This window comes from Bubalus bubalis, chromosome 1 (assembly GCF_019923935.1).
Source record: "Bubalus bubalis isolate 160015118507 breed Murrah chromosome 1, NDDB_SH_1, whole genome shotgun sequence".
In the NCBI taxonomy this organism is placed as follows: Eukaryota; Metazoa; Chordata; class Mammalia; order Artiodactyla; family Bovidae; genus Bubalus; species Bubalus bubalis.
This window is the reverse complement of record NC_059157.1, coordinates 91,631,569-91,649,022: the sequence shown is the minus strand read 5'-3', so window position 1 is coordinate 91,649,022 and position 17,454 is coordinate 91,631,569. Positions and strand designations below refer to the sequence as shown.

General features: G+C 39.9%; 1 long non-coding RNA gene across 2 annotated transcripts in view; it reads right to left on the bottom strand.

The window, feature by feature from the left end:
* Window positions 1-3,955: 3,955 nt before the first annotated feature.
* LOC123327569 overlaps window positions 3,956-17,454 on the bottom strand; it is a 56,603-nt gene continuing 43,104 nt past the window's right edge. Inside the window, exons 1-3 of one of the 2 annotated variants that reach the window (XR_006550443.2) lie at window positions 10,722-11,044; window positions 9,108-9,190; window positions 3,956-5,292 (exon numbers count right to left, since the gene is read on the bottom strand). This is a non-coding gene — a long non-coding RNA (uncharacterized LOC123327569). Of the gene's footprint in view, window positions 5,293-9,107; window positions 9,191-10,721; window positions 11,045-17,454 lie in introns of those variants that run through there. The other variant, XR_006550444.2, reaches the window with a different exon arrangement.

Sequence of the window (17,454 nt, the reverse complement as noted above, 5' to 3'; positions counted from 1 at the left end):
ACACTTGGCTAAGGGAATTCCCTGGTAGCTCAGGTGGTAAAGAATCTGCCTGCAATGACCCAGGTTCAATCCCTGGGTGGGAAAAATCCCCTGGAGAAGGGAATGGCAACCCACTCCAGAATTCTTGCCTGGAAAATCCCATGACAGAAGAGCCTGGCGGCTACAGTTGACGTTGTCACAAGAGTTAGACACGACTTATAGACTAAACCACCTCCACCACACTTGCCTAAAGCACACAGCAACTGGAAAGCAGGTCACCACAGCGCCCACTGGAGTCGTGAAAAGGATAACTTCAGTTTTCAAAGAATCAAAACCACTAGGGGTGAGGCTAGCTGTTTTGAGTCACAAATCTGGAAGTAAAACGAGATCTCTAAGCTAATGATGACACATAAAGGAAGGCAGAAAGAAGAATAGTGTTCCTATTGGGTTCATTTTTCACTTTCATAAAGGGCAGCAATCTACTTCAACTTAAAGAGTATTTAGTGAGCACCTGCTCTACACGGAAAGAAGCAAGGTTTCCAGGACATTCACATGTCCAACAAACGTTGCTGAGCACCAGCTCCCATGAGCCAGTCACCTGCTAGACTTTGGGGAAACATGGAGAAAACATTCCCAATTGCTTCCCTCAATTCTGCCAAAGAAACAGACCCACAAAACAAAGTAAAATACACATGATGTATTGTAGATCATGCAATGGTACAGGAAGGTCCAAGTACTATGAAAACATTCTAAGCTGGTGACCATATAACTCATGATCCAAGTCAGAGTACTATGAATGAATTTCAATAATTACATTGGTACAACAGGCATAAACTGGGACTGTTACTGGCCAAAGCAGATGAATATCCACAAGGAATAAAAATGGGGAAAAGAGAATTAGGAAGAGAATGAAGGGGGGAAAGCACAAAACACTGGAATGAAGAGGCTAACTTGTCAAAAAGAAAAGGTGAGAGAGAAATCGGCCAGGCAGGGAATGAAGAAGAAACAGTTTAAAGAAGCTATCATAACTTTGAAGCTGGAAAAATCTTGAAAATAACCTCACAATTTTACCATGGAGAAACTAAGGAATGTGGGTAGAAAACCAGCATTTGTTAAACACCAACAATGTGCTAAGCGCTATGCCTAGCACTTAAAAAGTATGATCTTATTTAGTCCAACCTAAAACATAGGTATAATTATCCTTGGTTTACAGATGAAAACACTGAGGCTCAGTGAGTTTAAATGACAGCTGAGATTTGAACCTCTGCCTGTGAATTCTAACGTCTCCACCCCTAAAATTAGTAGCACAGGCAGAGTACCTAGGACTATTCCAATTTTTAGGCCAGTGCTACTTTTACTGCACAATAGGGTAAGTTTTTTCTGGGTTGAATGGTGTTCCTCCAAAATTTACATCTCTCTGGAACCTCAGAATGTGACTTTTATTTGGTAATATGGTCTTTACAAAAGTAAGCAAGTTAAGATGAGGTCATACTGGATTAGGGTGGGCCCTAAACCAATAACTGGTATCTGGAAAAGAAGAGGGAGATTCACAAAGGGGAGACTGCCATGTGAAACCACAGAGCAAAACATACAAACATGGAGGCAAAGATTGGAGTGATATTTCTGCAAGCCAAGAAATGCCAAGGATTGCTGGCAACCACAAGAAGCTAGAATGAGACAAGGAAGGATTCTTCCCTAGACCCTTCTGAAGAAGCATGGCCCTACCAACACCTTGATTTCAGACTTCTGGCTTCCAAACTAGTGAGACAATAAATTTGTTTTTAAGTCACCAAGCTTATGGTACTTTGTAACAGTTGATTTAATAAACTAATACAGAGTTAGAGAAAGGAACAGGAGGAGACAGCAGGAAGGATAGAGTTGGAAGGACGGTTATGGGAAGATTAGAGGCAAAGAATCAGAGGCTGAAAAATTCTAAAGGAAACGTAACTGGAGCAAAGGAAAAGGTGATGTCATTAAAACCCCAAAAATCAAAAATAGTTTCTTTGGTTCCATGATGATACCTCCCCTGATCTCTAACCTCACCATTCTCACTATTACTCCCTCCTGCTTTTAAGCTCTCTGTAAGATTATTGGTCAGCTCTGCCCAAGTAAAAAGAAAAGAGTAATAAAATCTAGGAAAGAATTGACATAAGCTACTGATAGCAATAAAACCACACAACTATGAATGTCAGCTGTGAACAATGAGTCACAGCTTCAACTAGCACAGTTGATATTCATAAGCTGAGGATAGATATGGTGATTTCTAATCAATAGTAGTAAAGTGAAAGAAAGTGAAAGTCACCTCCGACTCTTTGCAACCCCATGGACTATATAGTCCATGGAATTCTCCAGGCCAGAATACTGGAGAGGGTAGCCTTTCCCTTCTCCAGAGGCTCTTCCCAACCCAGGGACTAAACCCAGGTCTCCCGCACTGCAGGCAGATTCTTTACCAGCTGAGCCACAAGGGAAGCCCAAGAATACTGGAGTGGGTAGCCTATCCCTTCTCCAGCGGATCTTCCAGACCCAGGAATCGAACTGGGGCCTCCTGCATTGCAGATGGATTCTTTACCAACTGAGCTATCAGGGGGTGTGCAAATATCAAGCTAACACAGACCAAAATAGAATAATGAAAAACATTAAATCAATCTAAAACAAGTGAAGAAGAGGCAAACAGCTTAAAAGGGGAAATAGAAAGCAAAGGTTAAAATTTCAACCCAAATACATCTGTAATTACATTAAATGGAAATAAACTAAATAGTTCAATTAAAACACAAATGACTGTATCATTAAATAAAGAAAACAAAATACTATGTACTGCTTCCTTGAAATATATACACAATGTGCTGTGCTTAGTCACTCAGAGGTGTCCGACTCTCAGGCTCCTCTGTCCATGGGGATTCTGCAGACAAGAATACTGGAGTGGGTTGCCACGCCCTTCTCCAGATATATACAATAAAAGGATACAAAAAGACTGGAAATCAAAAGAGATACGTTGTGCAAACACTGAATCACTTAAAACTGTCTTTGGTTGTGTTCCCTCTGAAACAGATCTAAGACAAATATTTGAAAACACATAGTTTATTTGGGAAGTGATTCCAGGAAGCTCCAGAAGGAGAACTGGAAAGGATGACAAGTGATAAAGAAAGGAAGCAATACTGGATGTATTAGTGATCAGATTACCTTATAGGAAACTGGGACTCAACCCCATCAAAGATCTCTGAGAGAGGTAGAATACTCCTCAGAGTTGCCCTACTCAATGAAGCTAAGGTATTTATCCTCCAGTTCCCATCTATCCTAAGATAAGGACTGCTACTGGGGCATCAACTTCCCAGAACTAATGGCCTATCTGCCCTGCACACAAGCCTAGTTAACCAGAGAAAGCCCTCAGATGGAGAGCCACAGATGATCGCAGTAAGCACCACTGTGCATAAAACGGAGAGAGTCAAGGAAAAATGAGGGTACTGACAGGATCTGATACATATTTAAAATAGATTTGGGAGAATGGCATTGAAACATGTATAATATTATATATGAAGCGAATCGCCAGTCCAGGTTCAATTGTATGATACTGGTTGCTTGGGGCTGGTGCACTGGGACGACCCAGAGGGATGGTATGGGGAGGGAGGTGGGAGAGGGGTTCAGGATGCGGAACACGTGTATACCGTGGCAGATTCATGTTGATGTATGGCAAAACCAATACAATATTGTAAAGTAATTAACCTCCAATTAAAATAAATAAATTTATATTTAAAAAATAAATAAAATAGACTTCAAAGCAAAAAGCACTGCTAGAGGTAAAGAGGGACACTTTATAAAAGTTTTAACCCACGAAGAAATATATAACAAATTCATATACCCCTAATAGCACAGCATTGGAATATAAAGCAAAAAAAAAAAAAAAAAATTACAAAACTCAAAAGGAAACAGACAAACCCACAATCTTAGCAGGACAGAAAAATACTTCGATGGTATTCCAACCAAAAATACATAACTTTAATTGAATCATAGAGATGAAATTTAACAAATCCAAATTGAGGGCAATTTTACAAAACAAATGGTCTGTGCCTTTAAAAATAAAGGGTCAAGGTCATAAAAGACAAAGCAAAACTAACAAGCAATTCCAGATTAAAGGAGACAAAAAAGACACAACAATTAAATGCAGCCTGTTATTCTGAATCAGATCCTGGACCAGGAAAAAACTCTTTTGCTTCTTTTACTATAAATGACATTAGTAAAACATTTGGAAAAATCTGAATAAGGTCTGTTGTTTATAAAATAGTTTTGTATCAATAATTAAATAAACTATTCTATGTAAAAATCCATTGATTTTAATAATTATACAGTATTTACATAAGATAAAGTTCTTTTTAGGAAATATACATTGAAATATTTAGTGGTAAAATAGATATTAAGTCTGCCACTTACTTTCAATTGGTTCAGAAAATAATATTTTGTACAGGTAGGATGCGTGTGTACACAGATCCACCTTAATCGATTATCCTGTGCTTAGTCACTCAGTCATGTCCAGCTCTTTGCAACCCCATGAACTCTAGCCCACCAGGCTCCTCTGTTCATGGGGATTCTCCAGGCAAGAATACTGGAGTGGGGTGCCATGCCCTCCTCCAGGGGATCTTCCCAATCCAGGGATAGAACCCAGGTCTCCCGCATTGCAGGCAGATTCTTCACCATCTGAGCCACCAGGGAAGCCCTGATCAATTATAGAGTGAGCTAAGTTATCCTGAACATAGGAAAAGCTAAATTGGTTTCAACGTCAGGAAATGTATTGACTCCTTTTAAAGGAAAAGATTCTCATGGATCCCAAAAGGTATGTTCAGAGACTGGTTTCAGAAGAAACCAAAGTCTTTGTATTAGGAAAACAATGTGGTCAAAATAAAATTTCTTTTTATTCGGGTGAATATCATTATCTCCACTTTAAGATGGGGGAAAAATATATATTCTTCCATGCACCTTTCTATGATCCACTGAAAGTAAATAATCTTTAAAACTTATTTCATATGCTCAGCAACACTCTGGAGAAATGGGAGGGTATAGAAAAAAAAGCAATAAAATCATTCTTGGACTGAAAGGACATATAATCTAAGGAAGACTTATGAACAATATCCAAGAAAAAAGAGTCAAGTATTTAGGTAAATAGTAAAGTATATCTTAGAGATTACCAGTGCAACACAAGTTCAGATTTTTCCAAATTCTTAGGCACTAATAAAGTGATTCCAGGTGGTAGGTGAGAAGTGACTGTACTTCTTTTATGGAATTTCTAAGCCCAGGCACAAAGTTTTCTCATTGTTCTTTCATCTAAGAAGACAACACGGAAAAGCAACAGTTTAGAGAAAAGGAAGACTGGGAGTCTGACACACAGCTAGATGCCTTATGTGCCCATCCGCATCACCTCAAGTTACCTTTCAAAGAGAAAAGCATCTCCCATACATGGCCATTGGTCCCAAGTGGCCTGCGACCAATTTCGGACTTGGCCACTTACCAGCTATTTTCACCATGGGGAAAGTCATATCCTCTCTGAGCCTCAGTTTCTCTACCAGCACAACAGAGGCGCTGATAACTACTTCACAGAGACAGACATTAGTGAAGACTGAATGATTTTACATAAAAACCTTTTAACCCGGCAGAGGGACCATTACATACTTACTAAATGTTTATTTATGAAGAAACCTCTTGCAGGTTTATTAGGAAAACTGTTACATAAAAAAAAAAAAAACAAAAAAAAAGCTCAGAGGTGCCCAAGTTCTGCATTCAGAGACTTCTCTGGAATGAGAAATCTCAAAAGATATTGTCTTCAGCCTCTAGGTTTGGAGCCCCTTACACCCCTGATTTGGAGATCAGGTGGCTGTGGCTATACTGTGATTCACGGAAGAAAACGCGGACTGGCCAGTGCCCTGCTCTCAGTAAGACCCAAGGCAATACCATCCACAGCACATAAACATATCCGAAGTCTGCGCAAACATTGGCAAACATTGATGTAAAGTAACTTTTGTTGCCAAGCAATGTTTCCTTCCTTCCTCCCTTCCCCACATCTCCTACAGCCTCAAGGCCTTTTATAAGAACTCTGTTGTTTTCCTCTGCCCCTACTTGATTTCATCTGGTAAAACAGGGTAGGGAGAATCAAGGGCCCTCGAGTATTATTTATGCCATTCATTCCCTCGATCATTATATATGTGGGAACAGAATTTCAGAAAAGTGACTTGGCCAAAAACCTGGCAGGATGAAATCAAGAATTCAGTTCCCAGGTCATTACCCTTCCCTCTACTAAATGTTGCCTCTCCAGAAGCTCTGATCTCTGAATTATTTCATCTTCTACAGAGAATGGAATTCTTTCTTAGTAAATACCTTTGAACTATAGAATATTAGATTCCTGTGGCTTCTGTAACAAATTACTGTCCACTTAGTTCCTTAGAACAACACAAATGTATTCTCTTATAATTCTGGAGGCCAGAAACTTGAAGTCAGTTTCACTAGGACAGAATCAAGGTGCCAGGAGGGTCATGCCCCTTCCCTAAAGTTTCTAGGGAAGAATTCTTTTCCTTTTCTTATCTCTAATAGCCACCTGAATACCTTGTCCTGTGACCTCTTCCTCCATTTTCAAGGTCAGTAGTATAGTATCTTCTCTCTACCATTCTCTTTCCTTCTGCTTCCATCACATGGTCTTCCAATCTGTGTCAAATCTCCCTCTGCCTCCTTCTTAAAAGGACACTTGTGATTATATTTATTGCCCACCTGTTAATCCAGGATGCTCTCATGGAGAGAGCCTTAATTTAATCACATCTGCAAAGATTCTTTTGCAGTAGAAGGTAACATTCACAGCTTCCTGAGATTAGGACCCGTTTTATTACCAGACAGCATATTAAAAAGCTGAGACATTACTTTACCAACAAAGGTCCATCTAGTCAAGGCTATGGTTTTTCCAGTAGTGATGTATGGATATGAGAGTTGGACTATAAAGAAAGCTAAGCGCCAAAGAAGTGATGCTTTTAAACTATGGTGTTGGAGAAGACTCTTGAGAGTCTCTTGGACTGCAAGGAGCTCCAACCTGTCCATCCTAAAGGAGATCAGTCCTGGGTTTTCATTGAAAGGACTGATGTTGAAGCTGAAACTCCAATACTTTGGCCACCTGATGCGAAGAGCTGACTCATTGGAAAAGACCTTGATACCAGGAAAGATTGAAGGCCGGAGGAGAAGGGGACGACAGAGGATAAGACGGTTGGATGGCATCACCGACTCAATGGACATGAGTTTGGGTAAACTCCAGCAGTTGGTGATGGATGGGGAGGCCTGGCATGCTGCAGTTCATGGGGTCACAAAGAGTTAGACACGACCGAGCGACTGAACTGAACTTATTACCAGGGGTCATTATTCAGCCTATAACACATAGTAACTATTTTAATGAAATGAATTTGAATGGCTTCCAAAATTGTAGTTTACCCAAATGCAAACTGAAAAGGCTGGGATTAAGGAAGTTCTTAGGCAGAGGGGGGAAGCCTAATATCTGGAGTACAACGGAATGTTTATAAAATATATTTGATCTTATTTGGATCTTAGTTCAGCAAACCAACTATAGAAAGATATTTTTAGACAATCAGGGACATTTGAATTTAGGCTGTATATTAGAGAATACCAAAGAATTCTTCTTAATATCATTCAACATGATGATGGAATTGTAGTTACATAAGAAAATGTTTACATTTTTACAAGATGCCCACAGAAGTATGTAGGAGTGAAATGACATGAGGTCTGGAATTACCTTTAAGATTATTTGGCAAAAAATGTGTTTAGTAATAGAGCAAATATGGCAAAATATTCCTAATTACTGAACACAGATGCTGGGAATGTATGGGAGAGATCATAACATCATCTCTCTTGTTGTATATATTTGAAATTTTTCAAGGGGAAATTACAAATATAGAGCCTTCATTTCAGAATATAAATTGCATGTCCCAATTGCCAATGTTCAGCATCTGAGCAGTTGCTCTATAGAGAAGATAAGCAAACTGCAAGTGAAGAAACCTGCCAGCTTACAAAAAAAGGAAAGTGAAGCCTCAATGCTAGTGAGCCTGGTTGACAGGCTGGCTGCCTGGTAAACATTATAAAAGACATCTCAGGATTTTGACAGTAGAAACCCATAGGAACATGTTTGTGTTTGGATGTTGGTTGTATTTCTGTTCGGAAAGCCCCTTTCTCCCTCTTTCAGCGTGGGATTATGATACCCAATATAAGGATCCTTTCCTCAGTGAGGTTGGGATATGAAAGGAAAAGAGAAGAATTAAACCATCGGCCCCATCCTACCTGCTTTGAGTCCCTTTTCCATAGTGCTGCCGGAGCGAGCCTTCCTACAAACCTATATAATCCTGTGCCCAGTCCATACCAGATAAAATGCCTACATCTGGTCTAGACACAGAGGACCCTGCATGATCTGGCCCCTCCCAAAGATGGGCATCAATTAGTCCTAAGAAGAAAATTCAGCCCCCAAAAAATAAAGGAATAGGATAAAGGAATTGTGTGTTTGAATACTAGTCCAACAAAAAATTATATAACAAACAGAAATTGAGAGTTAGCCTTGAACTACTGGGATGCAATAAAATTCAGTTTGGAATTTTTAACAAACCCATACAATCTTAAGGAACTACTCAGTATTTTATTGCAAATTCATTCTGTGATGTGAAAGGTATTTGATAGAATGATTGGCATGACATTAAAAAATATTAACTAGAATATGTTGGAAATCCTTCCTTTCTAAATCAAAAACCAAGGTCTCCTGTCTTAGTACAAAATAATTTAAAATTGCAAGTGCCCTGGAAAATTTAAGACACATGGATGCAAATATTTTCTTTTCATCAATGAAACAAAACCATACAAATGGAAATTTTCAGTGACAAGTGAAGGAGCTCCCAGATTGGATTGCAAAATTAGATTTACTTGCTTACAAAAATTGCTTAACCATTTACTCCCATGCACCATCGGCCTTCTACCTCAAAACAAGCTTTTTCCTGTTCCTGAAGGTTGGATTAGGGAGATAAAAGCATATGTAATCAATAAATATAAACAGAGTACTATACAAATCCAAATTATTTCTTTGAAATGATTATCCAACAATCACTTACTCCAGGTGTTTGTCTTCATCCTAGAGCTCCCTTTTGATTGGGCAAACACTGCGTCTTCTGTTTTTCCAATTTGTCTCTTCTTGCTGGAAGCGAATCAATGGAAAATTAAGATTCTTTCAGGAACTTGGATTGTTCTCTCCTTTTCTGAACAACTATATACTTAGTTTCTACTCTCTTCAATTAGAAATGATTATCCACTGGTCTAGTTCCATTAAGACTTTTCTTTACAAAAAAAAAGTATGTTTCTTAATAATGGAAAATCTTTATATGGGAATTACAATGATTTCTTTAAATAACACCAAAAACACAGAAAACAAAATACAGATAAATTGGACTGCATAATAATTAAAAACTTTTGGGCATCAAAGAACACTATCAAAAGAGTGAAAAGACAACTCACAGAATGGGAGAAAATATTTGCAAGTCAGGTATCTGGTAAGAGATTGATATTCAGAATAGTTAAAGAACTTTTACAACTCAGCATGAAAATATAAACAACCCAATTCAAAAATGGAAAGGGGCTTGAAAAGGAATTTCTCCAAACATGATATACAAATAGTCAATAAGCACATGAGAAAATGTCAACACCTCTAGTCATTAGAAAAAATGCAAAGCAACACCACAAAAAGATAATCGTTCACTCATTAGGATGGCTATTATTTCTTAAAAGTGGAAAATAACAGTATGATGAGAATATGGAGAAATTGAAACTCTTGTGCATTGCTGGTAGGAATGTCAAATGGTACAGCCACTGCATAAAACAGTTTGGCATTTCCTCAAAAAATGAAAAATAGAGTTACCATTTGATCCAGCAATTCCATTCCAGATATATACCCAAAAGAACTGAAAGTAGGCATTCAAACATACATTTGTACCTCTCTGTTCATAGCAGCATTGTTCACTATAGCCAAATGTCCATCAACAGATGAATGAATAAACAAAATGGGCTATATAAATACGATGATATGTTATTCAACCCTAAAAATGAAGGAAATTCTGATACATGCTACAACACGGATGAACCTTAAGAATATTAAGCTAAGTGAAATAAGCCAGTCACAAAAAGACAACTACCGCATAACTGTACTTATTTGAGATATCAGAAGAGTCAAACTTATAAAAACAGAAAGTAAAATGAATGGTAATTACCAGAGGCTAGGGAAGGAAGAAATGGGGTATAATTGGTTAATGGATACAAAGTTTCAGCTTGAGAAAATAAGACAGTTCAGCAGATAGGGGTGATTATTGCACAACATTATGAATATATTAAATGCCACAGAATTATACACTTATTTTGGTTAAAATTTTTGTTAATTTTAAAATAGTCATTTTTATGTGATATACATTTTAAAACATTGAAAAATAATTTATAATAACATATTTTTAAGGATTTGGCCATTATATAACATCTCTGGTGTCCTACACAAATCCTGTAACACCAGACACACAGTAAGGTACCTAAAAATGATTTGCTTGGTAATTAATTGACTGGTATGTTTGTCAGTTTACATGATCATTGTTTTTACATTCACAGGGAAAGGAAGGGAAGACAAAGGAGAAAAACATGTACTTGGCACCTACTATGTCCCAAACACTGATAAAGGTTTAATTTACCATAATTCACTTAATCCCAAAAGACTTGTAAAATTTGAAGAGAACTTCCCATCATAATCAGAACTTCAATTGGGGTCCAGCTTATTCAGTTTCTGTATGTATTTTTACATATTGTATCATCTCCATAATTATCACAGAGCCAACATGTAATGTGATTTTGAGTCAGTTTCCCTCTAGGTGAATTTATAGTACAAGCCTAGACACTCAGGCCGGAGAAGGCAATGGCACCCCACTCCAGTACTCTTTCGTGGAAAATCCCATGGACAGAGGAGCCTGGTACGCTGCAGTCCATGGGGTCGAGAAGAGTCGGACACGACTAAGCGACTTCACTTTCACTTTCGTGCATTGGAGAAGGAAATGGCAACACTGGCAACACTCCAGTGTTCTTGACTGGAGAATCTCAGGGACGGTGGATCCTGGTGGGCTGCCGTCTGTGGTGTCGCACAGAATCGCACACAACAGAAGCAACTTAGTAGTAGTAGTAGACCCTCAGGCAACCACAACCACAAGATTCAAGTTGAGGCCCTAGAAGATAGCTCTGTAACACTGGACTTCTCAGGACCATCTTCAGAGCTGCCCCCTAGCCCAAGACGGATGAGCAGATGGAGAGGCTCTTCATGAGCAAATCCTAGCAGCTGACTCACATCCACTAGTAGATTCAGGGGTTTCTATTTAATGGCCACAAATCAATGGAAATGGCAAATCCACAGTTTTTTCAGGCTCATTAGGCTGCTTTGGGTACAAATATATCCTGAGAAGTATGTAAGGAACCTAGAAAAAAGCATTTTGGGGAGATTTTCAAAGATTATAATTTAGCTGACAGATTGCCGTTAAATCCCCTGCTCTGTTCAGGAATGGGACATCCCTCAGTACAACATTGACTCAGAACTGGTTCCAACTCAGATTATTGAATCCTTATGTTGAAATGATAATTTCAAGTCTCAATTTAAAGGAAAAGAAATTATATTTCACTTCAATTGACATAATTTTTAGTCATGACAGATTCCACCTTCACAGGATCTTTTGCTTCCAACAAAAATGCAGACAAAACCACTTGTTAACAAAATAGAAGCAATTAGAGTTAATGAGGCAGGAAGAGGTAGAAGAATCCAGGACTAGAAGCAAATGATTCATCAACTTAAGTGGATACACAAGCCCTTGTTAAATTGTCTCATGATTTATCCCATACAGAGTTACAAGAAACCAGTGAAAACACTTTTGGCAAAGCCTGAAAAATTAAGTTATTGAGAAGGTCACTTGATCTTATGGCTGGATTATGAAAAGAATGAAATGGGAGTTTGAAGTCACATAAAGGTCAGCTGACCTGAGTTCACTGGAAAAAACAATTAACCATGCACTGACTCATATTGGGCCATCCAGAATTAACAAAATGTCAGAGAGTCAAGAGTGCCTAAAAAGGCAGCTAACTGATTTAAAACACTGAGTTGACTAAGATCTTATCCTTGATCACACGGAGCCCTTCTGCCCTCTTAATATCACATTTTTCAGATGGCTGCTCTGATTACCCCAGATAAAACTGATTAATCCCTCACTAATCAGAAGTCATAACACTTTCTTAGAAACACTAATGTTACCATTCTCTTCCTCTATTTTATAGTTTTTTGTTTGTTTTTGTTTTTTTTCCTGAGGGCAGGAATCATGTCTTATTTTTTTAATTTTTCAAAATGCCTTTTGTATAGTGGGCACCTGAAACTGAAGCAATGGCTTCAATTTTCTGGTCATGTGCCATTATGTGGAAAGATCTTTAAGCATCTTAATGCAGAGAAAGAACTGGCAAGAATCCAGACTTCTGTTAAATTTTATTTTTAATGGACTCGCCTTCTGATTTATATTGTACTATGCTAATTATCAAAATGCTTGATTTCCCAGGATACACTATTGTTAGAAGGAGGAAGATACACCAGAAGAATATTGAATGACTAACAAGAAGAAATCATTTTGGAATTGAAACTCTTCCCTACCTATTTTAGGTCATGTTCCCTAAGAAAAAGACTGGTGGAGACTGCATCAACATTTCATTCATCTCAGGTACATCTGTAATGGGGAGAGGACTGAAGGATTAGTTAAAGGAGAGATTGAACTCTGATACAGAAACGTCAGACTTTCTGGTTCAAGATGGCAGAGTAGAAGGATGTGTACTCATCTCCTCCTGTGAGAGCACCAAAATTGCAACTAGCTACCGAATAATTGTCGATAGGAGGACACTGAAGTGAAGTGAAGTCGCTCAGTCGATTCCGATTCTTTGCAATCCCGTGGATGGTAGCCTACGAGGCTCCTCCCTTCATGGGATTTTCTTTGTGTGTATGTGTGTGTGTGTGTGTGTGTGTGTGTGTAATAAAGTTTTATTAAAGTATAAAGGAGATAGAGAAAGCTTCTGACATAGGCATCAGAAGGGGGCAGAAAGAGTACCCGCTTGCTAGTGTTAACAATGAGGTTATATAATCCAAAGAATGTCTGGAGGTTGTAAAGACCTCATCAGACCTACTGGAGTGGGTTGCCATTTCCTTCTCCAGGGGGTCTTCCCGACCCAGGGTTCGAACCGGGGTCTCCTGCATTGCAGGCAGATGCTTTAACCTCTGAGCCACCAGAGAAGCCCCAGGAGGACACTAGAACCCACCAAAAAAAGATACCCCACATCCAAAAACAAAGAAGAAGCCACAGTGAGATGGTAGGAGGGGCACAATCATGAAAAAAAAATCAAATCCCATACCTTCTCGGTGGGTGACCCACAGACTGGAGAACAATAGTACCAGAAGTTCTCAGACTATTGTGAAGATTCTGAACACCATATTAGGCTCCCTAGCCTGGGGATTCGACAAGGGGACTGCGAATCCCCAGGGAATCTGATTATAGGCCTTCCAGAGGACTGGGGGAAACAGATTCCAGTCTTGGAGGGCACAACCAACATGTCGTGCACACCAAGACCCAGAAGAGAGAAGCAGTGACCCCACAGGTGGCTGAACCAAAACTACCTGCTAGTGTTGGAGGGCCTCCTGTGGAGGCGTGGGTCGGCAGGGGCTCACCCCAGGGACAGGGCACCAGAAGGTTCCCCTTAATGTAACTGTCTTGGAGTTCACCATTCAGTTCAATTCAGTTCAGTCACTCTGTCTTGTCTGACTCTTTGTGACCCCATGAACCACAGCACGCCAGGTCTCCCTGTCCATCACCAACTCCCGGAGTCCACCCAAACTCATGTCCATTAAATCGGTGATGCCATCCAACCATCTCATCCTCTGTCATCCCCTTCTCCTCCTGCCCTCAATCTTTCCCAGTATCAGGGTCTTTTCAAATGAGTCAGCTCTTCACATCAGGTGGCCAAAGTATTGGAGTTTCAGCTTCAACATCAGTCCTTCCAATGAACATCCAGGACTGATCTCCCTTAGAATGGACTGGTTGGATCTCCTTGCAATCCAAGGGACTCTCGAGAGTCTTCTCCAACACCACAGTTCAAAAGCATCAGTTCTTCAGCGCTCAGCTTTCTTTCTTTATAGTCCAACTCTCACATGCATCCATGACTACTGGAAAAACCATAGCTTTGACTAGATGGACCTTTGTCGGCAAAGTAATGTCTCTGCTTTTAAATATGCTGTCTAGGTTGGTCATAACTTTCCTTCCAAGGAGTAAGCGTCTTTTAATTTCATGGCTGCAGTCACCATCTGCAGTGATTTTGGAGCCCAAAAAAATAAAGTCTGACACTATTTCCACTGTTTCCCCATCTATTTGCCATGAAGTGATGGGACCAGATGCCATGATCTTAGTTTTCTGAATGTTGAGCTTTAAGCCAGCTTTTTCTCTCCTCTTTCACTTTCATCAAGAGGCTCTTTAGTTCTTCTTCACTTTCTGCCATAAGGGTGGTGTCATCTGCATATCTGAGGTTATTGATATTTCCCCTGCAATCTTGATTCCAGCTTGTGTTTCATCCAGCCCAGCATTTCTCATGATGTACTCTGCATAGAAGTTAAATAAGCAGGGTGACAATATACAGCCTTGACGTACTCCTTTTACTATTTGGAACCAGTCTGTTGTTCCATGTCCAGTTCTAACTGTTGCTTCCTGACCTGCATACAGGTTTCTCAAGAGTCGTGTCAGGTGGTCTGGTATTCCCATCTCTTTCAGAATTTTCCACAGTTTATTGTGATCCACACAGTCAAAGGCTTTGGCATAGTCAATAAAGCAGAAATAGATGTTTTTCTGGAACTCTCTTGCTTTTTCAATGATCCATCAGATGTTGGCAATTTGATCTCTGATTCTTCTGCCTTTTCTAAAACCAGCTTGAACATCTGGAAGTTCACCATTAACCCTACTATAGCGCCCACAGACCCCAGGGCTGGGTGGCCTCAGGCCAAGCAACTTGCAGGGAGGGAGTGCAACACCCCCCCACCCATGAGCAGATAATTGGATTTAAACTTTACTGAGCAAGGCCCTGCACACCAGAGCAATACAGAGTTTTTCCCATCACCAGTCCCTCACATCAAGAAGCTTGGACAGTAAAGAATCTGCCTGAAATGCAAGAGACCCAGGTTTGATCCCTGGGTTGGAAAGATCCTCTGGAGAAGGGAATGGCAATCCACTCCAATATTCTTGCCTGGACAATCCCAAGGACAGAGGAGCCTGGTGGGCTATGATCCATGGGATCCCAAAGAGTTGGGACATGACTGAGCAACTAACAGTACACTACAGTCAGTCAGTTCAGTCACTCAGTCGTGTTCAGCTCTTTGCGACCCCATGAATCGCAGCACGCTAGGCCTCCCTGTCCATCACCAACTCCTAGAGTTCACTCAAACTCACGTCCATCCAGCCATCTCATCCTCTGTTGTCCCCTTCTCCTCCTGCCCCCAATCCCTCCCAGCATCAGAGTCTTTTCCAGTAAGTCAACTCTTTGCATGAGGTGACCAAAGTACTGGAGTTTCAGCTTTAGCATCATTCCCTCCAAAGAAATCCCAGGGCTGATCTCCTTCAGAATGGACCAGTTGGATCTCCTTGCAGTCCAAGGGACTCTCAAGAGTCTTCTCCAACACCACAGTTCAAAAGCATCAATTCTTCGGTGCTCAGCTTTCTTCACAGTCCAACTCTCACATCCATACATGACCCCTGGAAAAACCATAGCCTTGGCTAGACGGACTTTGTTGGCAAAGTAATGTCTCTGCTTTTGAATATGCTATCTAGGTTGGTCATAACTTTCCTTCCAGGGAGTAAGCGCCTTTTAATTTCATGGCTGCTATCACCATTTGCAGTGATTTTGGAGCCCAAAAAAATACAGTCCCTCCCATTAAGAAGCTTACACAAGCACCTTAGCTTTATCCATCAGAGGGCAGACAGAAGAAGCAAAAAGAAGCACAGTCTCACACTGGCCAAAACAAAAACCATATTACAGAAAGTTAATCATGATGAAAAAGCAGAAAGTTATGTCCCAGATCAAGGGACAAGATAAAATTCTAGAAAAACACTAAATGAAGTGAAGATAGGCAAACTTCCAGAAAAAGAATTCAAAATAATGATTGTGAAGATGATCCAAGATTTCAGGAAAAGAATGGAGGCAAAGATAGAACAGATGCAAGAAATGTTTACCAAAGACCTAGAAGAACTAAAGAACAAACAGATGAACAATACACTAGAAGGAATCCATAGCAGAATAACTGAAGCAAAAGAACGGATAAATGACCTGGAGGACAGAGTGGTATAAATCACTGCCACAGAACAGAATATAGAATGGAAAGAAATGAAGACAGCCTAAGAGACCTCTGGGGCAACATTAAATGCACCAACATTTGTATTATAGGGGTCCCAGAAGGAGGGGAGAGAGAGAAAAGACCTGAGAAAATATTTGAAAAGATGATAGCTGAAAACTTCCCAAACATGGAAAAGGAAATAGTCAACCAAGTCCAGGAAGTACAGAGAGTCCCAGGAAGAATGAACCCAAAGAGAAACACATCAAGACGCATAGTAATCAAACTGACAAAAATTAAGGACAAAGATAAAATATTAAAAGCAACAAGGGAAAAACAATAAATAACATACAAAGGAACTCCCATCAGGCTATCAGCTGATTTCTCAACAGAAACTCTACAAGTCAGAATGGAATGGCATGGTATATTTAAAGCAATGTAAGAGAAGAACCTACAACCAAGAATATTCTACCCATCAAGACTCTCTTTCAGATTTAATGGAGAAATTAAAAGCTTTCCAGACAAGCAAAAGTTAAGAGAATTCAGCACCACCAAACCAGCTTTACAACAAATGCCAAAGGAACTTTTCAACAAAGGCAGGAAACACAAGAGAAGGAAAAGACCTAAAGAAAATAAACCCAATTAGACAATTCAGAAAACGTTAATAGGATTATACATGTTGATAATTACCTTCAATATAAATGGATTAAATGCACCAATCAAAAGACATAGACTGATGAAAACATGTGCATGTATACTCTTCCACTTACCACATCACTCTGCTTCAGTTCAGTTCAGTTCAGTTCAGTCACTCAGTTGTGTCTGACTCTTTGCAACCCCATGGACTGCAGCACACCAGGCTTCCCTGTCCATCACCAACTCCTGGAGTTTACCCAAACTCATGTCCAATGAGTCGGTGATGCCATACAACCATTTCATCCTCTGTCATCCCCTTCTCCTCCCACCTTCAATTTTTCCCAGCATCAGGGTCTTCTCCAATGAGTCAGTTCTTCGCATCTGGTGGCCAAAGTATTCAAGTTACAGCT